At 34.6% G+C, this 26,513-nt stretch overlaps 2 pseudogenes; both read left to right on the top strand.

The window, feature by feature from the left end:
* Window positions 1-7,698: 7,698 nt before the first annotated feature.
* LOC132543372 (patched domain-containing protein 3-like) lies at window positions 7,699-15,280 on the top strand (annotated as a pseudogene).
* Window positions 15,281-19,803: 4,523 nt separating this feature from the next.
* LOC132543371 (patched domain-containing protein 3-like) lies at window positions 19,804-24,994 on the top strand (annotated as a pseudogene).
* Window positions 24,995-26,513: the final 1,519 nt, after the last annotated feature.

The following is a 26,513-nucleotide window of genomic DNA, read 5'->3' as shown; positions in this document are numbered from 1 at the left end:
GAGAATATCACGTTATTTGTTGATAATAATCACGACAGGTCACCGACTTAAAAACGAAATTGGGTCAGTGTGATGTTAGGTTATTTTTTCAAATGTAATACATGAAACGGCAACTTAAATGTCTATCACGCAACAAATTTCATTCCTGTTTAATTACAAAACACAATGTTAGGAGGTTACCTGATATTGCCTAACTTTTGAATATACATTTAATAGGACTATTGAATATTAATTTGGCGATAGATATGGTACATGTCTAATATTAGATAAAACTACAACATAAAGCTGGTTTGTTCCACTTTTAAAATGGTGCTATAGACCAAAAGTATCCACAGTTACGAAAATCTTTATCGGCCTATACATATGTAAAAAATGTATATAGTTGGTGATTGTAAATGTTGAAATTTAAATCGATATTAAAATGACTAGAATATAGTAAACAGTAAATAACAAACAGATGTTATATGTAACGGAAGAAAAATGATAAACTGTAATAGGGTAAGTGTTATCTGTAACAGGTGAAAAATGAGAAACTTTAATACAGTAAGTGTTATCTGTAACAGGTGAAAAATGGGAAACTTTAATAGGGTAAGTGTTATCTGTAACAGGTGAAAAATGGGAAACTTTAATAAAGTAAGTGTTATCTGTGACAAGTGAAAAATGGGAAACTTTAATAAAGTAAGTGTTATCTGTAACAGGTGAAAAATGAGAAACTTTACTAAAGTAAGTGTTATCTGTAACAGGTGAAAAATGAGAAACTTTAATAAATTAAGTGTTATCTATAACAGGTGAAAAATGGGAAACTTTAATACAGTAAGTGTTATCTGTAACAGATGAAAAATGAGAAACTTTAATAAAGTAAGTGTTATCTGTAACAGGTGAAAAATGAGAAACTTTAATAAAGTAAGTGTTATCTGTAACAGGTGAAAAATGGGAAACTTTAATACAGTAAGTGTTATCTGTAACAGATGAAAAATGAGAAACTTTAATAAAGTAAGTGTTATCTGTAACAGGTGAAAAATGAGAAACTTTAATAAAGTAAGTGTTATCTGTAACAGGTGAAAAATGGGAAACTTTAATAAAGTAAGTGTTATGTTTAACTGATGAAAAATGATTAACTGTAATAAAGTAAATGTTATGATTATCGAGTGAAAAATGATCAACTCTGATAAAGTAAATGTTATGATTAACGAGTGAAAAATGATCAACTCTGATAAAGTAAATGTTATGATTATCGAGTGAAAAATGATCAACTCTGATAAAGTAAATGTTATGTTTAACGAGTGAAAAATGATCAACTCTGATAAAGTAAATGTTATGATTAACGAGTGAAAAATGATCAACTCTGATAAAGTAAATGTTATGATTAACGAGTGAAAAATGATCAACTCTGATAAAGTAAATGTTATGATTATCGAGTGAAAAATGATCAACTCTGATAAAGTAAATGTTATGTTTAACGAGTGAAAAATGATCAACTCTGATAAAGTAAATGTTATGATTATCGAGTGAAAAATGATCAACTCTGATAAAGTAAATGTTATGTTTAACGAGTGAAAAATGATCAACTCTGATAAAGTAAATGTTATGTTTAACGAGTGAAAAATGATTAACTCTGATAAAGTAAATGTTATGTTTAACGAGTGAAAAATGATCAACTCTGATAAAGTAAATGTTATGTTTAACGAGTGAAAAATGATCAACTCTGATAAAGTAAATGTTATGATTATCGAGTGAAAAATGATCAACTCTGATAAAGTAAATGTTTTGATTATCGAGTGAAAAATGATCAACTCTGATAAAGTAAATGTTATTATTAACGAGTGAAAAATGATCAACTCTGATAAAGTAAATGTTATGATTATCGAGTGAAAAATGATCAACTCTGATTAAGTAACTGTTATGTTTATCGAGTGAAAAATGATCAACTCTGATAAAGTAAATGTTATGTTTAACGAGTGAAAAATGATCAACTCTGATAAAGTAAATGTTATGATTATCGAGTGAAAAATGATCAACTCTGATAAAGTAAATGTTATGTTTAACGAGTGAAAAATGATCAACTCTGATAAAGTAAATGTTATGTTTAACGAGTGAAAAATGATCAACTCTGATAAAGTAAATGTTATGATTATCGAGTGAAAAATGATCAACTCTGATAAAGTAAATGTTATGTTTAACGAGTGAAAAATGATCAACTCTGATAAAGTAAATGTTATGTTTAACGAGTGAAAAATGATCAACTCTGATAAAGTAAATGTTATGATTATCGAGTGAAAAATGATCAACTCTGATAAAGTAAATGTTATGTTTAACGAGTGAAAAATGATCAACTCTGATAAAGTAAATGTTATGTTTAACGAGTGAAAAATGATTAACTCTGATAAAGTAAATGTTATGTTTAACGAGTGAAAAATGATCAACTCTGATAAAGTAAATGTTATGTTTAACGAGTGAAAAATGATCAACTCTGATAAAGTAAATGTTATGATTAACGAGTGAAAAATGATCAACTCTGATAAAGTAAATGTTATGATTAACGAGTGAAAAATGATCAACTCTGATAAAGTAAATGTTATGTTTAACGAGTGAAAAATGATCAACTCTGATAAAGTAAATGTTATGTTTAACGAGTGAAAAATGATCAACTCTGATAAAGTAAATGTTATGATTATCGAGTGAAAAATGATCAACTCTGATAAAGTAAATGTTATGATTAACGAGTGAAAAATGATCAACTCTGATAAAGTAAATGTTATGTTTAACGAGTGAAAAATGATCAACTCTGATAAAGTAAATGTTATGTTTAACGAGTGAAAAATGATCAACTCTGATAAAGTAAATGTTATGTTTAACGAGTGAAAAATGATCAACTCTGATAAAGTAAATGTTATGTTTAACGAGTGAAAAATGATCAACTCTGATAAAGTAAATGTTATGTTTAACGAGTGAAAAATGATTAACTCTGATAAAGTAAATGTTATGTTTAACGAGTGAAAAATGATCAACTCTGATAAAGTAAATGTTATGTTTAACGAGTGAAAAATGATCAACTCTGATAAAGTAAATGTTATGTTTAACGAGTGAAAAATGATTAACTCTGATAAAGTAAATGTTATGATTATCGAGTGAAAAATGATTAACTCTGATAAAGTAAATGTTATGTTTAACGAGTGAAAAATGATTAAATCTAATAAAGTAAATGTAATTTGTGACAAAGAAGAAATAACAAAATTTGATAGAATGAATGTTATATGTGGCAATTGAAAAATAATAATAAGGAATGGGGAATAATAATTAACTTGAATAAGTGAATGTTATCCTTGGAAATTAAGGACACGACCGACTTCATCAAGCGCTTTCCTCGATCTTCTCCTTCAACGAAACCAAAATGAACAGCTTTCCACCAAGCTGTTTGGTAATCGTGATGATTTTAATTTTTCCTTTTGTGAATTTTCCATTTCTTGATAGCAAATACCTGCATCTTCAACCGATAGTATGTACATGTCACAGTATCCAATGACCTGTTCTCATTTCACGATTTCCGTGCAAGAAGTCGTCAACTTACGGACAAACTCGCAACACAGGGTTTAAAAAGATGCAGGTTGACAAAAATTATGGGGAAGTTTTACGGTCACCATTGTGATTTAATTGGAAAATATAATGTCTCTTTGTGCGGTATAAAGCTGGACCTCTTTTTATTCATTTTTGTTGTTGCTGCTGTTGGTTCCATTGCTGTATGTCTTCTTGTCGTTTGAGAACTTGACATTACTGATTTGAATTTATCAATGTTTACATGGCGGGTGTCGTTGATGATTACTCTTCCGGAAAACCTGATATTATTCCCCTTATACTTCTTCAGGGGTCTCCGTGTATATGTTTCTTTTGTTCATATTTTGCCCTGGTTTTATTTAATTTGAGTTTAGATGATATCATGTTGTTTGTATTTTCTTGTGTTTTGTAATGAAGTGGATGTTATCTGTAAGGGGTTAGTAATGATCAATTTTAATAAATTAAGTGTTATTTGTTACGAGATAATAATGATAAACTATAGGTACCTTTCGTCTTACTTAATATTGAACTTTGAATTGATGACACATTACACATTATAATACACAGATTACTATATATAGTAACCACTGTTTATCTTCGATAAATCTTTTGTTGAAATTTATGTGATTGATAGCATTGATTTGTAAAAATCCAGACACTTGACTGGGAATGCAGATGACTCACGGAAATAGTGTAAAATTCAAACATGCAGCTTCAAAATCTTTCAGTTTTTGAACAACTATTCTGTTATTTTTTGCCGTTTAGTAAAGACGATAGAAAGTGCCGTCATGATGGTTGTCTTTTCTGATGAACATTTACAATCTTAATATCCCTCGTGACGAACATAGACCTTACAAGAACGGATACCGAGAAAAATCCAACCTTCATTTCAGTTCAAATAAAAGCGATCAGAACAGGAAAAACTTGGTACAATGCAATCGTCAGTTAATCTGAAATACTGTGATAAATCCCATTTTAACATTAAAAAGCAACGAAAAGCACGTGGAAATTATTGGGAGACGTAAACCAATAATCTTTCCTCCATCAAAAATATAATAACTTTTATTTCACATGTGTATACCATGTACTCTAGATTATTGATTAAGTGCTTTGTCCGTGGTTCATTGCGGAACATTCTGGATATTAAGGATTAAACCTTGGTATTTGAGTAGTTCAGGTGATGTTAAGATTATTCAAACATAGATGGAATAATTGGAGTTGGCTTCGACAAGCAAAAAAATTCATAGAAAGAAATGAAAGATGGCCTTATATCTTTAATAGATTTCCATAATCTATATAAGGATAGGTGTTCAGAAACGTTTTCTGCTTCATTGGCGACACCAACCACAGAAACTTGGTCAGACCAAGGTTGCACTGTCAGATTTCAAAATGAGAACAAGATTAAAAACAACGGAACAACATGACATTCTAATTGGTTTAATCTTTGGTGATTGATGTAGTTATACATCTTAAAGAATCTTTACACGTTTTGCCGACATTTTCGCTAAATAAAATAAATTGAAAAAAAAAATCGTGATGTTCTAATTATTAGTGTATAAATGCAGGACAATGTTTCTGCATAATGTCAATGTACATGGTACTATGTTTAAAGTTTTTTTCTATCGATGATAAATTTCCTTAATTCAATCATTTCCACATCGACATCTTTCACAATCTGCCTATAATAAAGTCTATTATAAGAACTTCTGTGGAGACATAGTGCTGACATTGTTTGGCAATCATGAATACTATAACGAAGACAATTTGGGTTGTACTACATCCCATGTTGATAACACTTGTGTGTTGCTAGTATTCTACATTGTACAACATCACGTGACACGGTTCTATAAATCTTGTGTGTTGCAAGGTGATCTACATTGTACCTAATGACGAGACATGTGCCTATAAACCTTGTGTTGGTAGTTTCTACATCGAACCATATCCCAGCATACGCTTCTTTAAACCTTTTGTGAAAATTACCTTTGCTTGTGTAACTGTGACAAGTTATACATACTGACGGTGACCTATCCTGTTCGAAGGAGCACATCGGGATACTACTTAGGGTGAACGCGTTAGCCTGAATATACCATTCTCGGTTTCTAACTTCCAACAGTTAAACACACCGTCTTGTGGTGCGAAGGGATTAAGATACATAGCGATTTAATTGAAGGTATGTAAAGCCGATTCCTTTTTTAACCATTAATTCCAATTCCTCATAACTGTACACTTCTTTGCTAAAAACTGCTGATGTGAATAGTACGGTTTTATAAACTGAAGATAAAACATTGTCGTCATTGCCAACAATATTTTGACATTTCACCAAATATATAAGTTATCACTGACTAGTATAAAAAAAGTGTCTAGAATTTCGAGAGTTTTCAATGTTGCTCAGTGCTGAAGTCAAAATTAAGTAAATTTTGTCGCCTGTTATAGATAACGCTACTAAGATGTTAATTCGTGGTAACTACGCGTGTTTCATTGAAATGCAACTATATTTTTTAATGTTACAATAGAAGTGACATACCATATACCTATATCAAAGCATATTTCGTAATATATATATCCTCTATAGATAGAAGAAATATACGGAGGACGAAGTAAGAAAATGACGGTGAAGTCTGATTAGCGCTATTGTGATCTCATGGAGAAATATTCTATTTCTATAAGCGATATGAAGCTTGACGTGTTTGATGATCGCTAGTTTCCCTGTTTATTCCGTTGTCGTATACCTTGTTTCCATTAGAGATCGTGACATTACTTACTTGGATTGACCAAGGTTTACATCGTGAGTGTCGTCGATGAAGCAGAAGACGCTTACTCTTTCGGAACATCTGTTCTGATTCTCCTTGTACTTGTTCAGGAGTTTCCGTGTAAATCTTTCGTTTGTTCATATTTTGCTCTAGTGTATTGAATTTTAGTTTGGATTATGACATGATGGTGTTTTCATCTTTTTTTTAAATCCTTATTTTACTCCATTTATCTTATTATTCCAAATTTGAATGAAAGATGTTCTTCACATGTGTGTCTATAGTGTAATTTTGTATTTTTAATATCATCATCATCATCATCATCATCATCATCATCATTTGTGTCATTATATTAGGTATATGATTCTGCAGTGTGTAAAAATGTAATAAAAAAAGCAAGTAATTAACTATACACTAACCTTGAGCTCAGTCAAATGTGTGACTGAATTAACAAATAATATATGTTTACCTAGTTCTACGCATGATGATTTTTGTTACATGGAAATGTAATTAATTTAATGACACATTACACGTTGTAAATTAATTAAGTTACCATTACTTACAAGGTACTTTTAAAATCTACAACATCTATAATGTACACTATTACACATATAACTGACATCACGTTTTCGTAGCAGAACTTCACGCAAAACGACACTGAGCATTTTTACATCAATACTAGAGTAGAACAACATTTAAAATCTAGAAATAATTGTTTACTCTGATCTATCATGAATATTTAATGGAGTGATTTTTATTAATTTATTTATTCATTCATTTAAACATATTCATTGTCAACTCTGGTCAGACATGGGTTTGGCAGCTATAACATATCCCTGACACCAGTCCTTGACTTTAAGTTATCACATTATGGATATGTTTGTCAACTTGCATCAACAATTAAGTCCGAAGTTCAGAGGTGCATCTGACAATGTTAAAACATTCAGAGGTGACAAATTACAGGGAATATCTGACAATACTACTGCACCTTAAACTACACACTGTGTGTAATGTCTAGCTATTCTTCCTAGGTGATTTTTCAAACTACTTGAAAACGTCATTGTGTTCCTTAAGACATTTGAAACACATGCATCCAATGCTTCTGTACCAGAAAGCTTTGCGTAAGGTACATATGAAATTAATAAACATCTGTTAGTGAAACATAAACGTATATAAACTTGCATATTTATCAATTACAAAATGGATAGTGGTATGATAAATATAACGTTAGGCTATTTTAGAATATATATATATATATATTGTATTACACATAATCTTGAAATTCACCTATCAACTTCAAAATCATTAGTAAGATGTATTCTTTTGTATTATATTGAAAAGGAAATTTAATTGAAATGTCATTTGTTAATTAGACTTATTTACTTGTAGTTACATGAAGATGAAGTTGAGTGATTTCTACCTGAAATACGAGAAAAAGGTCGGAGCTGTTTTCGAGAAGTACGGGTCCTTTGCAACGCATCATCCCTGGTACCTTATTTTGGGTTGTTTGATGATGAACGCTCTGATGGCAATAGGGTTGATGAGGATGAAATCCGAGACACATGTTGACATATTATACACGCCAATGGGAAGTCAAGCTTATTCAGACAGAGCTAAAGTAGCAGATTTATTTCCAGATCAAACTGGTATAAATTTTAACATATTCAGTCTTGTCGACCTTGGCATGTATGGTCAAGTAATGATACGGACAAAGGACGGTTCTACGATCTTAAACGACACGCTGCTGGACGAGGTCGAAATGATTGACAGGTTCATCAATACCATCTCTGTGACCGACACCAGCACCGGAAAAGAAAAATTTTACTCTGAGGTCTGTGCGACCAACAATGACGGATGTGGTCTCTTCGGTAACGTTATTTTTACGAATACATTCCGGACTCGGATGCGAATTAACAATATTACATATCCAAGATTTCACAGAGAAGCTGTCGCACCTATCTTTGGTAATGCAACAGTGAAAAATGGAATCTTGCACTTCGCATCTATGGTGAAACTGAGGTATTATCTTCGTACGGATACCCCAGCAAACAGATATCTCGCACGGCAATGGGAACAGGCCTTTGTGAAGAAGATGGAGGATATTGTCACAAATCTTACGGAAGTAGCATATGAACATTCAGATTCTTTAAATGTGGAACTGAACGGAAACACAGGAGGTCGCGATATCGGCCTGTTTTCTGTAACATTTACTATCATGCTGTTTTATGCTGGATTTGCAACTTCCGGTGGAGACTGTATATCACAAAGACAGAATCTAGGACGGGCAGGTGTCCTAACTACTCTGATCAGTATTGCAGCCTCGTTTGGACTTGTTAGTGCTTGCGGAGTTAAGTTTGTAAACATTGTAGGGGTGATGCCCTTTTTACTTGTCGGTAAGTCGGATATCACTTCCATCTTATGTCTTTATTGACGAAAAGAATTTAGATATGTTCTATTTCTCTTACCTGCTAAGGAATGAAAGGTATGTTCCTATATTTCAAAAGACAATTAATACAGAGTTATTTCCAATATATCACGTGATAACGAAAACACAGACTCATTCAAATACTGATAACGAAAAAAGAAAAAAATCCCTTAATCTTACCTGATAACAGAAACATGTTCTCCGTCTTACCTGAAAACGAAAACATCAACATTTCCTCAATCTCAGACATTTTGTATATCTTACCTAATAATTAACTTTGTGTATAAGGTGTAGGTCTACTTGTATATACATATTGTAGACTCAGATAGAGTGTTATGTTTTAGGTATGTTGATATTGTAGACTCAGATAGAGTGTTATGTTTAGGTATATTGATATTGTAGACTCAGATTGAGTGTTATGCTTTAGGTATATTGATATTGTAGACTCAGACTGTTATGTTTTAGGTATGTTGATATTGTAGACTCAGATAGAGTGTTATGTTTTAGGTATGTTGATATTGTAGACTCAGATTGAGTGTTATGTTTTAGGTATATTGATATTGTAGACTCAGATTGAGTGTTATGCTTTAGGTATGTTGATATTGTAGACTCAGACTGTTATGTTTTAGGTATGTTGATATTGTAGACTCAGATAGAGTGTTATGCTTTAGGTATATTGATATTGTAGACTCAGACTGAGTGTTATGCTTTAGGTATGTTGATATTGTAGACTCAGACTGTTATGTTTTAGGTATGTTGATATTGTAGACTCAGAGTGACTGTTATGCTTTAGGTATGTTGATATTGTAGACTCAGATAGAGTGTTATGTTTTAGGTATGTTGATATTGTAGACTCAGACTGTTATGTTTTAGGTATGTTGATATTGTAGACTCAGAGTGAGTGTTATGTTTTAGGTATGTTGATATTGTAGACTCAGACTGTTATGTTTTAGGTATGTTGATATTGTAGACTCAGATAGAGTGTTATGCTTTAGGTATATTGATATTGTAGACTGTTATGCTTTAGGTATGTTGATATTGTAGACTCAGACTGTTATGTTTTAGGTATGTTATGTTTTAGGTATGTTGATATTGTAGACTCAGATGAGTGTTATGTTTTAGGTATGTTGATATTGTAGACTCAGACTGTTATGTTTTAGGTATGTTATGTTTTAGGTATGTTTTAGATATGTTGATATTGTAGACTCAGAGTGACTGTTATGCTTTAGGTATGTTGATATTGTAGACTCAGAGTGACTGTTATGCTTTAGGTATGTTGATATTGTAGACTCAGAGTGAGTGTTATGTTTTAGGTATGTTGATATTGTAGACTCAGACTGTTATGTTTTAGGTATGTTGATATTGTAGACTCAGATTGAGTGTTATGTTTTAGGTATGTTGATATTGTAGACTCAGAGTGACTGTTATGCTTTAGGTATGTTGATATTGTAGACTCAGAGTGACTGTTATGCTTTAGGTATGTTGATATTGTAGACTCAGAGTGACTGTTATGCTTTAGGTATGTTGATATTGTAGACTCAGACTGTTATGTTTTAGGTATGTTGATATTGTAGACTCAGAGTGACTGTTATGCTTTAGGTATGTTGATATTGTAGACTCAGAGTGACTGTTATGCTTTAGGTATGTTGATATTGTAGACTCAGACTGTTATGCTTTAGGTATGTTGATATTGTAGACTCAGAGTGACTCTTATGCTTTAGGTATGTTGATATTGTAGACTCAGAGTGACTGTTATGCTTTAGGTATGTTGATATTGTAGACTCAGACTGTTATGTTTTAGGTATGTTGATATTGTAGACTCAGAGTGACTGTTATGCTTTAGGTATGTTGATATTGTAGACTCAGAGTGACTGTTATGCTTTAGGTATGTTGATATTGTAAACTCAGACTGTTATGTTTTAGGTATGTTGATATTGTAGACTCAGATAGAGTGTTATGTTTTAGGTATGTTGATATTGTAGACTCAGAGTGACTGTTATGTTTTAGGTATGTTGATATTGTAGACTCAGACTGTTATGTTTTAGGTATGTTGATATTGTAAACTCAGACTGTTATGTTTTAGGTATGTTGATATTGTAGACTCAGATTGAGTGTTATGTTTTAGTTATGTTGATATTGTAGACTCAGAGTGACTGTTATGCTTTAGGTATGTTGATATTGTAGACTCAGACTGTTATGTTTTAGGTATGTTGATATTGTAGACTCAGAGTGACTGTTATGCTTTAGGTATGTTGATATTGTAGACTCAGAGTGACTGTTATGCTTTAGGTATGTTGATATTGTAAACTCAGACTGTTATGTTTTAGGTATGTTGATATTGTAGACTCAGAGTGAGTGTTATGTTTTAGGTATGTTGATATTGTAGACTCAGACTGTTATGTTTTAGGTATGTTGATATTGTAGACTCAGAGTGACTGTTATGCTTTAGGTATGTTGATATTGTAGACTCAGATTGAGTGTTATGTTTTAGTTATGTTGATATTGTAGACTCAGAGTGACTGTTATGTTTTAGGTATGTTGATATTGTAGACTCAGATTGAGTGTTATGTTTTAGTTATGTTGATATTGTAGACTCAGAGTGACTGTTATGTTTTAGGTATGTTGATATTGTAGCATCAGTACATATGTTGTGTTTTAGGTATGTTGATATTGTAGACACAGTACATATGTTATGTTTTAGGTATGTTGATATTGTAGCTTCAGTACATATGTTGTATTTAGGTATGTTGATATTGTAGACACAGTACATATGTTGTGTTTTAGGTATGTTGATATTGTAGACACAGTACATATGTTGTGTTTTAGGTATGTTGATATTGTAGACACAGTACATATGTTGTGTTTTAGGTATGTTGATATTGTAGACACAGTACATATGTTGTGTTTTAGGTATGTTGATATTGTAGACACAGTACATATGTTGTGTTTTAGGTATGTTGATATTGTAGACACAGTACATATGTTGTGTTTTAGGTATCGGTCTAGATGACATGTTTATACTGCTTTCTGGTCTCGCTGATGTTCCTGCCTCAAAAACCATAGAGGAGAAAATCAAACAGACCATGCGGACGAGTGGGGTGGCCATCACGATTACGTCGCTTACAGACTTCCTGGCCTTCGCTATAGGAGCTTCGTCAGTATTCCTTAGCGTGAGGAATTTCTGTTTATATACAGGTAAACCACTCGTATGTCTATAGATAATTATCTGATATATATATATATATATATATATATACGGATTTAACTACATCACTAATACGTGTATAGGTAAGTCACTAATAGGTAAACAAGACAAATTACTAATATTTGTACAGTTAAATTTCTTATGTATCCATGTTAGGAAAACATTAATATATAACAATTTGTTCGTGTTAATCACACACAAACACACACACCTACACACCCAGACATCACCTCACAAACACACACACACACGCACGCACCTACACACACACACGCACGCACCCACACACACACACACACACACACACACACACACACACACACACATATATATATATAGATAGATAGATAGATAGATAGATAGATAGATAGATAGATAGATAGATAGATAGATAGATAGATAATGTAATATGATCAATAATGTAAAATACATAAACATGTGTTTACATGCATACAGGTAATTCTTACATATTTACAGATGAGGATACAAACACGAACATATATACAGCAATTTACAAAAAAAATTAAAATACCAAACATACATGACACAAACAAAGAAATATCAAATATATAATAGATACTCAAATTTATTACACTGTCAACAGCAAGGGTCTTTTCATAGCGGGGCATCCTTGTAGTGCACAGCTGGTTGCTACCACAATGGACACAATGCTGGAGAACCGCCGCATGCTATCCAAAGTAGTTGGAGTAAAGTGTCCCAAGGACACAACCTACAAAGCACATGATGAACCATGATCTCAGATTCTTGAGAATACAAACCTGTCTCAGGTAGGGATATAACAACACACCTTGGACCTACACCTGAGAAACTTAATTCTGCCTGATATAAGGATAGAACTACACATCTTTATCCTACATTTGAAAACACAAACCTGTCTGAGGTAGGGATAGAACCACACACCACCATGGACCTACATCTCAGGTTGTAATGTCTGATGCTCTACCGACTGAGCTATCCCAAAACATACACAGGTAAATTACAGACACATATATACATAACAAATATCGGTAATAACTTATATATATATATATACATAAATAATATGAAAATAAGTTTACACACATATACATTCCAATCCATGACACCACACTACCTAAAGCCATTTGCAGATTTTGGTGTTTTATCTCCCAGAGGATCTGAATGTGAGTAGAAGGGATATGCTGTACGTACTATAACAGTTTAAATACATGATTTTTCTCATCTTCCTATCGAACATTTTCCTTTCCACTATCTTTAATGGCAACATTTCGATTTTCGTCGTAACATCACTCTTTTGCCACGTCTCGTTGTCCTTCCGTCATAACCTTTTCAGGATGTCAGAGACTCACTGACAAGATCTGCACTAGCAAGGACATGTGGCTAGTCAGGAAGTCGTGCGTAAGATACTTTTGAGATAATACATATACTATCATTGTATTCTTTGTTAACCACAAACCCAAAATATGTATATCAGTCACTTGGTGGAATAGAGAGATGAAGAAATCTGTGTGCTTGTTGTTTGGCAGTTTGTAGATAAGGCCTACGAAAACTACCTCTAGTTTGATCATCGTGTCTGAGTGTTACAGCGTCAGTCTGTCACCTTCCACTATTAGAGGAAGTTGTCACAGCTGGAAAACTTGTGTTTTCCATTCCTACATATCAACTAAAATGTACTCTTTTCCTCACGCAGGTGTCGGCGTCCTGGTATGTTACATCAACCAGCTCACGTTCTTTGTTCCCTGTATGGTGCTCAATGAACGACGAGTAGCCAGTCGACGACATTGCCTAACATGCCTTACCATAGACACTCGCGAAAACCTCCAGTCTCTGGGAAAGTCCCGCCGCTTTGTCAGATGCTGTGGCGGGTCGCCACCTAAGAACAGAATGGACAATGAAAGTCCTCTAGAACGATATCCAAAGTTTGTGTTGCAGCGTTTTGTACTTTATCCGCCATGCAAGGTATTAATTATCTTAGTATTTTGTGCTTACTTTGGGTTTTCTATCTACGGTGCCGTAAATGTAGAACAGGGTCTCAAACTGAGTAATTTAGCTGACGAGAAATCGTATTATCACAAGTATGCTGTTTGGGACGAAGAATTCTTCACTACACAAATGCTTGTTTCCTTCGTTTTTCAATCCGCTCTGAACTATACTGACCCATACACTTTGAGACACATAAACTCTTTGGTCGACACTTTAAAAAATGAGACTGCAACAGTGACGTACATCCCCGAGTGGAACTGGCTGGAAGAGTACCAGGGATCGGTATTTTCTAAACTAATGGGGAATAACGTCAGTGTATTTACCGAAGGTGTCAAACTATACTTACAGTACAGACCCGATCTTATCAATAATGTTATATTTGACGACAAAGAAAACATTGTAGCATCTCGTATAAACATAATTACCAAAAATCTGAAGCATTCTACAGAACAAGGCCAGATGATGCTACGGATGAGGGAGATCGCCGCCGACTCGCAGCTAAACGTCCTAGCCCACTCTGCTCCCTTTATCTACTTCGAGCAGTACGTGGCCGTATTACCGAGCACACTGACTACAGTCGGGATAGCTGTCGTAGCCATGATAGTTGTGACGACGCTCTTTATGCCTCATCCTTTACTCGTAGCCCTGGTGGGTGTCACGATGATCATGATTCTGGTCGGACTGTTTGGCTTCATGTACTTCTGGAACTTGACCCTGAGTTCAGTCACTATGATCCACCTTATCATGAGCATCGGTTTTTCAGTCGACTTCAGTGCCCACGTCTGTCACGCCTACATCTGTATGGAGGGCACGTGCAGAAATTCCATGGTCAGCGCCGCTATAACCCGATCCGGAGGACCTATATTCAATGCTGCAATATCTACCATCCTTGGCGTGGTGGTACTAGCATTTTCATCGTCTTATATATTTCAGTCATTTTTCAAACTGATGTTACTAGTTATGTTGTTCGGTTTTGCTCATTCAATGTTTCTTTTGCCGGTTATACTATCACTCATAGGACCGGAAGTGAATGTTATACCACTTATAAAAGAACATAGGAAAAAGCTCAAGGAAAGAATGTTGACAAATAGAAACATTAATGAGGACATCAAAGGATTTCAGCCAGGGTTTGTAGAAAAACAGGGTTACTCAAACAACGCTTTCACAAAGGACAGCGATTCTACGGAGGACAATGCAGGTAACCATTATGAAACTTTGGATAGCGTAATTGGCGGTAAAAAACCAAACCTGGAAAATAGTCAACTGTCAGAACCCCAATATGAAAACGAAAATATTATAGCACCTCACAGTAACTCAAGCATAGGCATTCCCATTGTGAACGAGAACAATTACATGAGTCATCTGTAAAGTAAATAGTGTGTCTGTGCTAGGTATATATATGTTAGCCTCGCATTTTGTGATTGATAGATTAAATGCTTCATCTTTTATGAAGCTTGCCTTCTCTCACTATGCACTCATCAATACTTGATATGATGTTAAAATGTTAACATGTAAATCAGACGAATCATGTGTCAGTTTTCTGTTTGGTCGATATGATGCCCTGTGTTAGGTATCTTTTTCATGTTTTGGTTTATACTATCGTCAGTGTTAGGTGTCTGTTTCCTGATTGGTTTATATTATCGTCTGTTTTAGGTCTATTTTTTCTGATTGGTTTATATTATCGTCAGTGTTAGGTGTCTGTTCCCTGATTGGTTTATATTATCGTCAGTGTTAGGTGTCTGTTCCCTGATTGGTTTATACTATCGTCAGTGTTAGGTGTCTGTCTCATGATTGGTTTATATTATCGTCAGTGTTAGGTGTCTGATTCCTGATTGGTTTATATTATCGTCAGTGTTAGGTGTCTGTTCCTGATTGGTTTATATTATCGTCAGTGTTAGGTGTCTGATTCCTGATTGGTTTATATTATCGTCAGTGTTAGGTGTCTGTTTCCTGATTGGTTAATATGAAATACCGTTTTAGGTATCTGTTTCCTGATTGGTTTATATCATCGTCAGTGTTAGGTGTCTGTTCCCTGATTGGTTTATATTATCGTCAGTGTTAGGTGTCTGTATCCTGATTGGTTTATATTATCGTCAGTGTTAGGTGTCTGTATCCTGATTGGTTTACCTTATCGTCTGTGTTAGGTATCTGTTTTCCTGATTAGTTGATACGATATTCTGCGTTAGATGTCTGTTTTTGGTGTGATGTTTCCATGGTAGTTAGCTCTTTGCCATATGTTTCCTATTATAGGATATTAGAGCGGGGTTTTTTTTCTTGCTTGAATCGGATAACGATGATGAAAAGCTGTAATGAATTGAAACCCTTAATAAAGTGTTAGGAGGTTCCGTATTTACACACAAGTATGATATGCGTTCCTGAATGTGTAACATTTTTGTAAAAGGTAATGGCTGAGAATATTTTCTTTACACGCTAGGCTTAGTATGATGAAATGTCGACATAATGTATCACTTAGTATGCTTTTTTAAGAGAGATTTCATCGGGTTCATAAATGTTTATATACAATAACCAGTTGACGCTCAGCTAACATGTGCATTAAAGACATTTCGTGTAAACTTAAGACCTACAAAAATAGCCAGCTTCCTGCAGTGCTGGTCTAAGTAGCATCCTGTAATCCGAGCTTCACTTACATCATGTCCGTTCTGTTGAGCGAGACAGTTCTATAAGAAATTTTTTGGTGATTGTATGGTGTTCCAGGTATCCCTGGCCCTTTAACATATCATGTAACATCATCCTAGTTTGGGTGATCAATACTTGCGACTGGTGTTGGTTATATGACCTTTAGTGTGTTAATGTCGTCTTAATTTGATTAGAATATCATTTTTATGTTGGAGTGTGATGGAAACATTGTATAAAATACACACAAATAGATACGCACCTATAATTATTAACCTGGTATGTAACGTTGTGATTGCTGAATAAAATATATAATAACATACAGCTGTTTCTTCATTTGAATACTAATGACCTGGCGTAAGCGTCCAAACGTGTAGAAAAAGACACAGGGTTACATAATGATAATCATACGGACATGTGAGAGTGTTTAGAAATAATACCAAATATGTGTGTATTTCATCCTTAGCCACAAGAAAATATAATGTGCCTTAAATGGCGGAAATAATCTTTATTAGCAGAATGTACCACTAAATTACAGCTTGTCATATAGCTGTGAGTATTATAAGTCACCTTGCCGTGGAAATGTAGGTTGAAATATATACATCACGTTTACAAAAACCGTCACAGATATAGTCATGTCTGTTATACTTCTTATGTGAGTTGTGTTTATTCATAACCCATCAGATATAATAAGCTACCGCTGGAGTTCGAGATCGTGACGATAGATCTGGTTCTTGTTGGTACGGTAATAAAGTGGTCAATGACAATATTCAATACATTTAAACATGTATATATATTTCATTCAGACTATTAAGAACAACAACTCTTTCAGTACGTTCTTGTTTATCCCTCCCCATATATATTGCCAAGCTGAACACATAGATTCCAAAACGATCGAGACCGTTCTTCCATTCGAATTGAAAATACTCAGATATTGGTAAAACATGCCAGACACAGAGTGAAATGAGGACAACCTTCCACGTTCAGACTTGAGTACATCAATGTTATCTAACATTTCACAAGAATTAGCAATTTAGATAAAAGATACAAGACTCCTGATCCCGAGGCAACACAACACTTTACACCTTTCATAATAATGTGTAAGTGTCTATGCACAAGACAACAGACACCCAACCATTGCCTGCTAACTCTTTGCTACGAAAAACACTAGGTTTAAAAACTCTACCTACAAGTTACCTAATATTTCCAAGACGAGTTACCTTTCTGGATTACCAGTCAATGATGATAGGATACGGACCTCTCTCGTACAAGAATCTATATGAAGTACTTGTCTCGTTGTCCACCTAACTCTGTTTTAATACATATTTTATTCAATAATTAAACAGTATTTCACACACACACACACACACACACACACACACACACACACACACACACACACACACACACACACACACACACACACACACACACACACACACACCATATTTGGAATGGGAAAATAACCTGAAGCTTATATCAATTCCTTTACAAAATTAAGCTATTACTACAATTTTAAGTACTATTATTATCTTAGCAAGATTTCATTCACTTTACTGGGGATATTGAGCTAATGATATGTCGATTTCGAAGAAACCAACTGATGTAAACTTAAATTGCAGACATATTTTGTAATTCCAGCTGATCCCAAAGAAATGTAAGTACAATGTAAATGTATTATTGATAACGTTCAATCATTTAGACACTAATTGATATACATGTAGCACTGCATATAACTAACAGGCACACGCAACAACACAGTCTATATAACACTGTATATAACTAACAGGCACACGCAACGACACTGTCTATATAACACTATATATAACTAACAGGCACACGCAACGACACTGTCTATATAACACTATATATAACTAACAGGCACACGCAACAACACTGTCTATATAACACTATATATAACTAACAGGCACACACAACAACACTGCCTATATAACACTATATATAACTAACAGCCACACGCAACGACACTGTCTATATAACACTATATATAACTAACAGGCACACGCAACAACACTGTCTATATAACACTATATATAACTAACAGGCACACGCAACAACACTGTCTATATAACACTATATATAACTAACAGGCACACACGCAATATAACAATATATAACACTGTCTATATAACACTATATATAACTAACAGGCACACACAACAACACTGTCTATATAACACTATATATAATATAACACTATATATAGACAGGCACACGCAACATACATATATATAAATAATAGACTGTCTATATAACACTATATATAACTAACAGCCACACGCAACAACACTGCCTATATAACACTATATATAACTAACAGCCACACGCAACAACACTGTCTATATAACACTGTATATAAATAATAGACACAAGGAAAGACACTGTCTATATAACACTATATATAACTAACAGGCACACGCAGCAACACTGTCTATATAACACTATATATAACTAACAGGCACACGCAACAACACTGTCTATATAACACTATATATAACTAACAGGCACACACAACAACACTGTCTATATAACACTGTATATAAATAATAGACACAAGGAAAGACACTGTCTATATAACACTATATATAGATAATAGGTACAAGGAACGACACTGTCTATATAACACTATATATATAAATAATAGACACAAGGAACGACACTGTCTATATAACACTATATATAACTAACAGCCACACGCAACGACACTGTCTATATAACACTATATATATAAATAATAGACACAAGGAACGACACTGCCTATATAACACTATATATAACTAACAGACACACGCAACAACACTGTCTATATAACACTATATATAATTAATAGGGATACAGCATAACGAACAAAGCTTCACGGTTTTGCTTTGTTCATACCAAAGTCTTTGTAATGCAGTGAAGGCAAAAAAGAAAAGTATCTTCACAAATGGTATAAGCACCAGAACGGACTTGTCCCTGACCCTGTTATCGCTCCCTGGCGAACACAGGTAAAACATCTTTCTGTTTGTTATAGAAGCTCCGTCATCAACGAGAATGGCACATTTTATACAAGGTACGAGAACGCTATAGGAATGGTCTTTTAGATTTATGCCATCGCAGTATACAAACATCCTTGGACAATTCTAGGATTCGGTGTGATGTATAACTGCTTTTTTTGTTTAGGATTCTTAAAATCTAGTACTGAGACTGACATGAAAAAGATATTTACATCTAAGAATAATGAGGCAATAACAAACATGGACAAAATATTTCAAAACAATTTCTATCCAAGAGCATTAACCAATCTGAATAAACATGGTGGAATAATAGTCAAATCGAAGGAAAACTTAAACCTCCTGAGGGCAGATAAACTACGTGAGCTGAGGAGAATTGATGAGATCATACGGGAGGAAGTTGATATCATGAGTGATTCTGGTTCTGTGCTACATTACTAAGATGTGTGTGCTCTTAAACGGAAGCAGTGTGCAGGCAATGGTGACTTTGTATTGTCCAAGCTTTTTGCAATGCTCATGAAAGCATGATCCCATATCCTAATTTCGCCGGAATAGTCTCTCTGCGGTGTTTGGAAAGGTACGCGTAGTGAACGGTCGCGTGCTAAAGGCTTCCTTGTTACGCTTGATGTACCATCTCCGTTTAGAAACCTACGAAGACAAGAAACGAGCTCGAGCATGGGAGACCAGCTTTGTGAATAAACTGAAACATCTTCAAACAAACCTAACTCGCGTTGCATTCAGAAGTTGAACGTCTGTTATTACGTTTTTGGTGAAAGTTCCTTCTTTTCACAATAATGTTGATTTATGCTACTTTTTCTATTTCTGGAGGGAACTGTGTATCTAGACGTCACACCTAGGCAGTTGTTGGAGTCGCATCCACCTGTTCGGCCGTACTGGGGCGTTCAGAGCGGTCAGCGGAGCTGGAGTTAAATACGTCAACGTTTGTGGTGTGATTCCTTTCCTTATTGTGGGCAAGTGTGTTTGTTGTCACAACTTCCAATGTGGTCGTATTGAAAAAAAAAAACATTATGTTGTATTCTACCACAAAGTAACATAAACGATTTTTACAAAAGTGCAGAACGCTGGCACAATTATGAGTATGACAGCTGACGGAAGAGAGTGCGACAACAGTTGACAGTAGAACCACGAGAAAAATATTAACACAAAACGACAATATCTTGTTAATTTCTATCTATCTAAAGTTTCCACAGTTTCCTGCCCCCCGTTTGTCAGTTGTCTGTCCGTTATTGTTGTTCACTTTCCACTACCTGCAGTTTCGTGTGTGTTTATTGCTCATTGTCTGATGTCTACTGCTTATTGTTTAAAGCAAATTCTTTCTACAGAGTACACCCTGTTGCAGATTCATGTGATACGCGTCTTTTGACTGAGGTATCGGGTTTTACGACATGTTTATCCTGATGGCGTGCATGACCGACACGCCGAAAACTGTTGCTGTGAAAGACCGAATTAAAAGCATGATGAGGACAGACGGGGTGGCGGTTATCATGACGTCACTGACAGACTTTCTGGCATTCTTGGTTGGCTCCACCTCCGTGTTCCCGAGTGTACAGTACTTTTGTTTATATACAGGTAAACTCGTTTGAAGTACCGTAAAGTTTTGGAATAAGGAATATAAATTGCAATACAAGGTAAGAAGTCATTACGACAACAGGAACACGAAATAAGTAAATATCCCAGTCGACTCATTTAGACAAATATACAGAAAACATACTATGTAATCATACTACTAATGTTAAATCATATTGTTCGGCCGGTGGGTAGTTCAGTGCTATTGATGTTGAAAAATTGATTTTTAGATGACTTACGACAAAAAAAAAGGATAATCGAAATCATCCTGCAACTGGTTCTGGCATTGCCAGAATACACCTGGAGGGGCGTATCTTCAATAGAAAGGAAAAGCCCGCGCTTACACATAAAAAATCCGAGTATGTCGGACAAAAATACAAAACTAAGGTTGAAAATAAATATCTAATATTTTTGATAAATAAAAAAATATAAATAGAAAATTGTTGAATAACTAGGCCTATTGCATTGCTTTACGGAACTTTATACACGTCATACATTTCTACTTCTTACTATCATTTCAACGTTTCCGATTATAATGTTGTTAAAGTGCAAATTTTAAAAATGAAGAAGGCTTCTAGATTACAGACGTCGAACGACAAGTTTTTCAAACAAAATATAGTCTTTTATTTAATCAGGGGCTGAAGTTTCTTGTTAAAGAAATAAAAAAACGTCTCAGAAAACGATTCAAAACATCTTTGAAATCATGAAATTCATTTTCCGTCGAGGGTGCTTCGCCCCCCGATCCCCCCACCAGGGCCCTGCCCTGGACCCGCTGGGGGCCTAGAAGTTGTGATTTTAAGATATATATTCTCTATTTATGAGATGATACCATGTTATGATGTCTAAGATCGTATTGCGTTCTGCAAGTATATGATTCCCATGATTACATCCTAGGTGTAGCCGTATGTTTTGGCTACCTCAACCAACTGCTCTTCTTCGTACCCTGCATCATCCTTAAGGAGAGACGCACGTTCGAGTAGCGTCACTGCATTACGTGTCCGAAGACGCGATCGTACAAACAGTTAAGGGATGCCAACCACAGCGTGCTGTGGAGCCATTGTTGTTGCGGGGAGCCCCCTAGGTCAGCTTCCGATAACAAGAGTGTTTTAGAACGATACCCCAAACAGTTCAAACAGAGGATAATATCTAAACGATCAATAAAGGCTGGGTGTATGTTATTTTTCATTGGCTACCTCACAATGTCAATTTACGGTTCTGTGAATGCCTCTCAAAACTTCCGTGTGAGTTAGCTTGTGCTAGACGATTCTTACGTGCACAAGTGCCTGACATGGACGGAAAATTACTTCAAAAACGAGGTTATTGTATCCTTTGTAATCCACAAAGAAATTGACTTCAGTGACCATGTCATACAGGACAAGGTGGTCACCATGTTAAAAATGGCGAAGAATGAACCGTTCATCGAAAGAAAACGGGAAATAATTGGCTATTAGCGTATAAACGTTCACGCTTTTACGACTCTAGTGGTTTTGTAGGACTGAAAATGTTTTTCAAATGCAAAAAAGATTATGACGTAGATGTTATCCTAAATGAATCTGGACACAGGATAAAGGCATATCGATTTTACTTGATATCAAAAGACATCCGCGATTCTAAGATCACAAAATCATTTCTGACTTGTAAGAGGACCATAGCCAGTAACTTGGGTCTACCTGTTATTGCGCATGCGCCCATATTCAATAATAGCGAACAGTTTTTAGGCTAAACGTACTCAGTACGCATAGCCTATTGCGACGGCCTTTCAGACAAAATTTACCGATCCTGGCCTTCTCATTGGCTGAAATATCGAAAAGAGTTAGAGCCCTCTAGCGGCAATTTTCTGCGTAAATAATGCCGCGATCTTTCAAATCGCTATTTTAAAAGCATCCAAAATTAGTTTATTTTTTAATAACAATACGATTACTATATATTTCAAAAAAGAAGCACAGTGTGGTTGAACTATTGATAATTTTTGAACAACATATTTCTCGACATGACGTAAGCGTACAGAGCACTGTACGTGCGAGTTGATAAGAAGCTAGTCAGGGGACTTGATTTGAATTATCAACAGCACTTATAAACAAACAAAACGTACAAATACAACATTAATTTTGTTTTAATCCTTGTCGTTGTGGCAAGATCGCCTTAATATTTAACATCACTTAACCTCATTAGACGTCACCGAATTGGACTGTTCGTCCCACGCGCACACCCGCCGATATAACACTTTTTCAGGTTTTTCACACCCACTGCCATGACACTTTTTCAAGTTCTTGAAGATAAAAAGTTTGCGCTTCGTAGGCAAGGTACATTTGGTGCTCATGATTTATGAATAATATATTTTTAATACTGTACTGATCATGATGTTGACTTTGTTATAACTTATATTTTTTGTCTTTTAGTTTTATTTGATGAAGGTTGATTGTGCTGATTTCTCAAGGTTTGTTAATGTGTATCAAAGTTCCTTGAAATGAAAATATTCCTTCGAACAAATCGCGTATAAAAATCCCCAAAATATTCATGTTTATAATTATCAATTAACTGAAACGAAATATTTCCATAACATATTTATTCATTTAGCGTGTCATGGTGACATTATCTAATGCATTGCAGATCAGAAATAGTAGTAGCTATAGTGAAAATATTGTATTTTTTATATATATTTGGAAGTCTGGTTTAATCTCAAAGAACTATGTCTTTATAGACATAATTACTGGAAGAAAAGTCTAACCATGATACTTCAAGGAAGATAGGCATGTAAATACATTTAATGTAATTACTTACACTTTAATCTATCTGAAATGCTGTGTACACCTTATCTACTTTCTTCAACTACAAATATAATTATAACAAGTAAGGACTATTACTTTGCAATACATTTAAAATAGAGAATATAGGTATAAAGTCCTTTCGATTTGTCTAAATCCTCATACTGATAGGATAGTAATTGCAAAATATTGGGTATTTCAAAGGTTTCATTTAGTCAACTTCATCATAGAGCTTTTTATCATTTGGCTTGTTGGCGATAAATATATGGTTGCGTGTATTTTGTTACTTTTTTTTACCTATTTTGATTTGTTCACATTATTGTCGTCAAATTTGAAATAAGAATTAAAGAAGATATAAAATCGCTTAAAATTAAGAAAAATAGCCTCTAGTTCTCTTATTTCAGTAATTTTTGCATTCCAAAGTGTAGGAGTATGGGGAAAGTAATATAGCTTTGCGGTTATTTGAGAATATTTTTCAATACGTTAAACCTTTCAGTACTTTGATTGGCAATTGGCACGTCAACATTGCAAACAATTTTAATCGCCATGACGGCTGCATCGATAGTCACAATAGCGGCGATGCTAAACCCCTTAATTGTTATGTTAGTGTGTATCAGCATGGTAAGTATACAGACGGGTGTGTACGGATTCATGTACATATGGGGACTAGGTATTAACTCGATCACACCATGGTCCAGCTCATCATGAGCATAAGATTCTCTGCTGACTTCAGTGCCCATATCTGCCACGCCTACATCACAGCTGAAGGTCCCAACAGAGCTCAGCTAGTAGACTCCACCATCTCTAGAGCTGGAGGTGCTGTCATCAACGCAGCAACATCCTCAATAATAGGCGTTCTCATGCTTGCCTTCACGTCAACATATGTGTTTAGATACTTTTTTAAAATCACGTTTCTTATGATGGTGTTCGGCTTGCTGCATGCACTTCTATTCCTGCCAGTGGCGTTGGTTGTGTGTGGTTCACGTCCGAGGACAACTGAGGAAGACTCTGGCATTACACCATCAAACATTTCTATGATAACTCTCTACAAGGATAGGGAGCAGAGTGAGTCAAGGCATTAGTCGTGTGATGAATGACAAATGTGAGAGGGATGTAGTTAGCCATATGCATTTTTATTCGTCTTTTTTTTCACTAATACAAAAAGTGGTTGCCGGTTAACTTATCCGGACTTAGGTACAAACTAATACAATGATTTACAATAATTTCCGGATTTCAGTTATCTCCCTTTGACCATTCCCTTGTTCTCCATGCCCAGTACACATACAAATATAGAATCACAACACCCGTATACTTGTGCAGTAGACCAGTGTTCTGCAAGAGCAGCTGCACACAATACATCAACAGCTTCTAATATACATTCTACATCTGATTAAAACCCCTTTATCTCATAATGTACTGGTTTCTTCATCACGGAGAGGTCACTGTGCTTTTGACATTGATTTATCGCGAATCTTCAACAACTTTGGCTTATATGCAGCTGACATGCAACACGTGTCAATGATGAAACAGAGCAATGTTACATATATATCTGTTTGAGATAAGCTAGTCTACTAACTATTTCTATTGTGATGTAATCCTGACTGATCGATTCTTCTATTATGATGTCAGCAGGTCTGACTACATTATCTAAAAAGGCGTGAACCGTGCCATATTAACAAAAAACAAGACATCCAACATTTGACTTTTATTTCTAATTTAAATATTTTTACATAATTTAGTTGTGTAATGTTTTAAATAAAATTAATTAAAACAAATCCTAATAAAAAAGAAAATGTATAATGATGTGAACTACTGGCTGACATGCAGGTGAATCCTTTTGTAACAATCTGATATGTGGAATGGAGGTAACGTACTGCTGTACCAACATGGCAAGAATGACACATTTAATATCATCCCAAACCATTGTGTCATAGAAATAGTCATCAATTTTATAATTTTGTAGAACGTTTTTCATAAAAAAAATGTCCAAATTTGTTCCTTAATTGAGAGATAAAATGTAACATTGTTACTGCGACAAAGAAGAATGTAATGCCAAACATGATAAAGAAATGTATTAATAATGAAGTGTGGAATGAGTTTAGTCCACAAGTTGTATTCATCTTCTACATGGTTTGATGACTGACTTCTCAAGTTTGTGAAAGCAAGCAAAAACCACAAGTCTTAATCACAGCATTACATTTACCTATAGTGCTCCTACATGTCAGCCATTTGGAAAGCAACCAGAAGTTTGCAAAATGACAGTAGTAACAGTTTCAGATTAAAAAACTCTTTGCTTTTTTTTTTTTTTTTTTTAACAAAGACAGGTTTTAAATAAAATGTGATCAAACTGAAAAAGTAGATTGATTTTGACCCAGTCACTGACGCTATCTGTCATTGCCGAGGAATTATAAGTACCAAGTTGGAACCACTCCATAGTATTTTGTATCACATACAGCCTAAAACTTGTTATGGTTCTGACAGATTTTTGCCATGTCATTTACGAGTGAGCTCAGTATTGGTTACATATTTATATTCAAAATAGTATATTACATCATTCTGTAAATATTTCTTAAATCTTTACTGAATCAATATTACTGATTG

This window comes from Ylistrum balloti, unplaced genomic scaffold, assembly GCF_031769215.1.
Source record: "Ylistrum balloti isolate Yb309-2 unplaced genomic scaffold, AGI_CSIRO_Ybal_v1 Utg369754, whole genome shotgun sequence".
Taxonomy (NCBI): Eukaryota; Metazoa; Mollusca; class Bivalvia; order Pectinida; family Pectinidae; genus Ylistrum; species Ylistrum balloti.
Note: the sequence above shows the minus strand (reverse complement) of the source record. Positions and strands in the feature narration are given on the sequence as shown.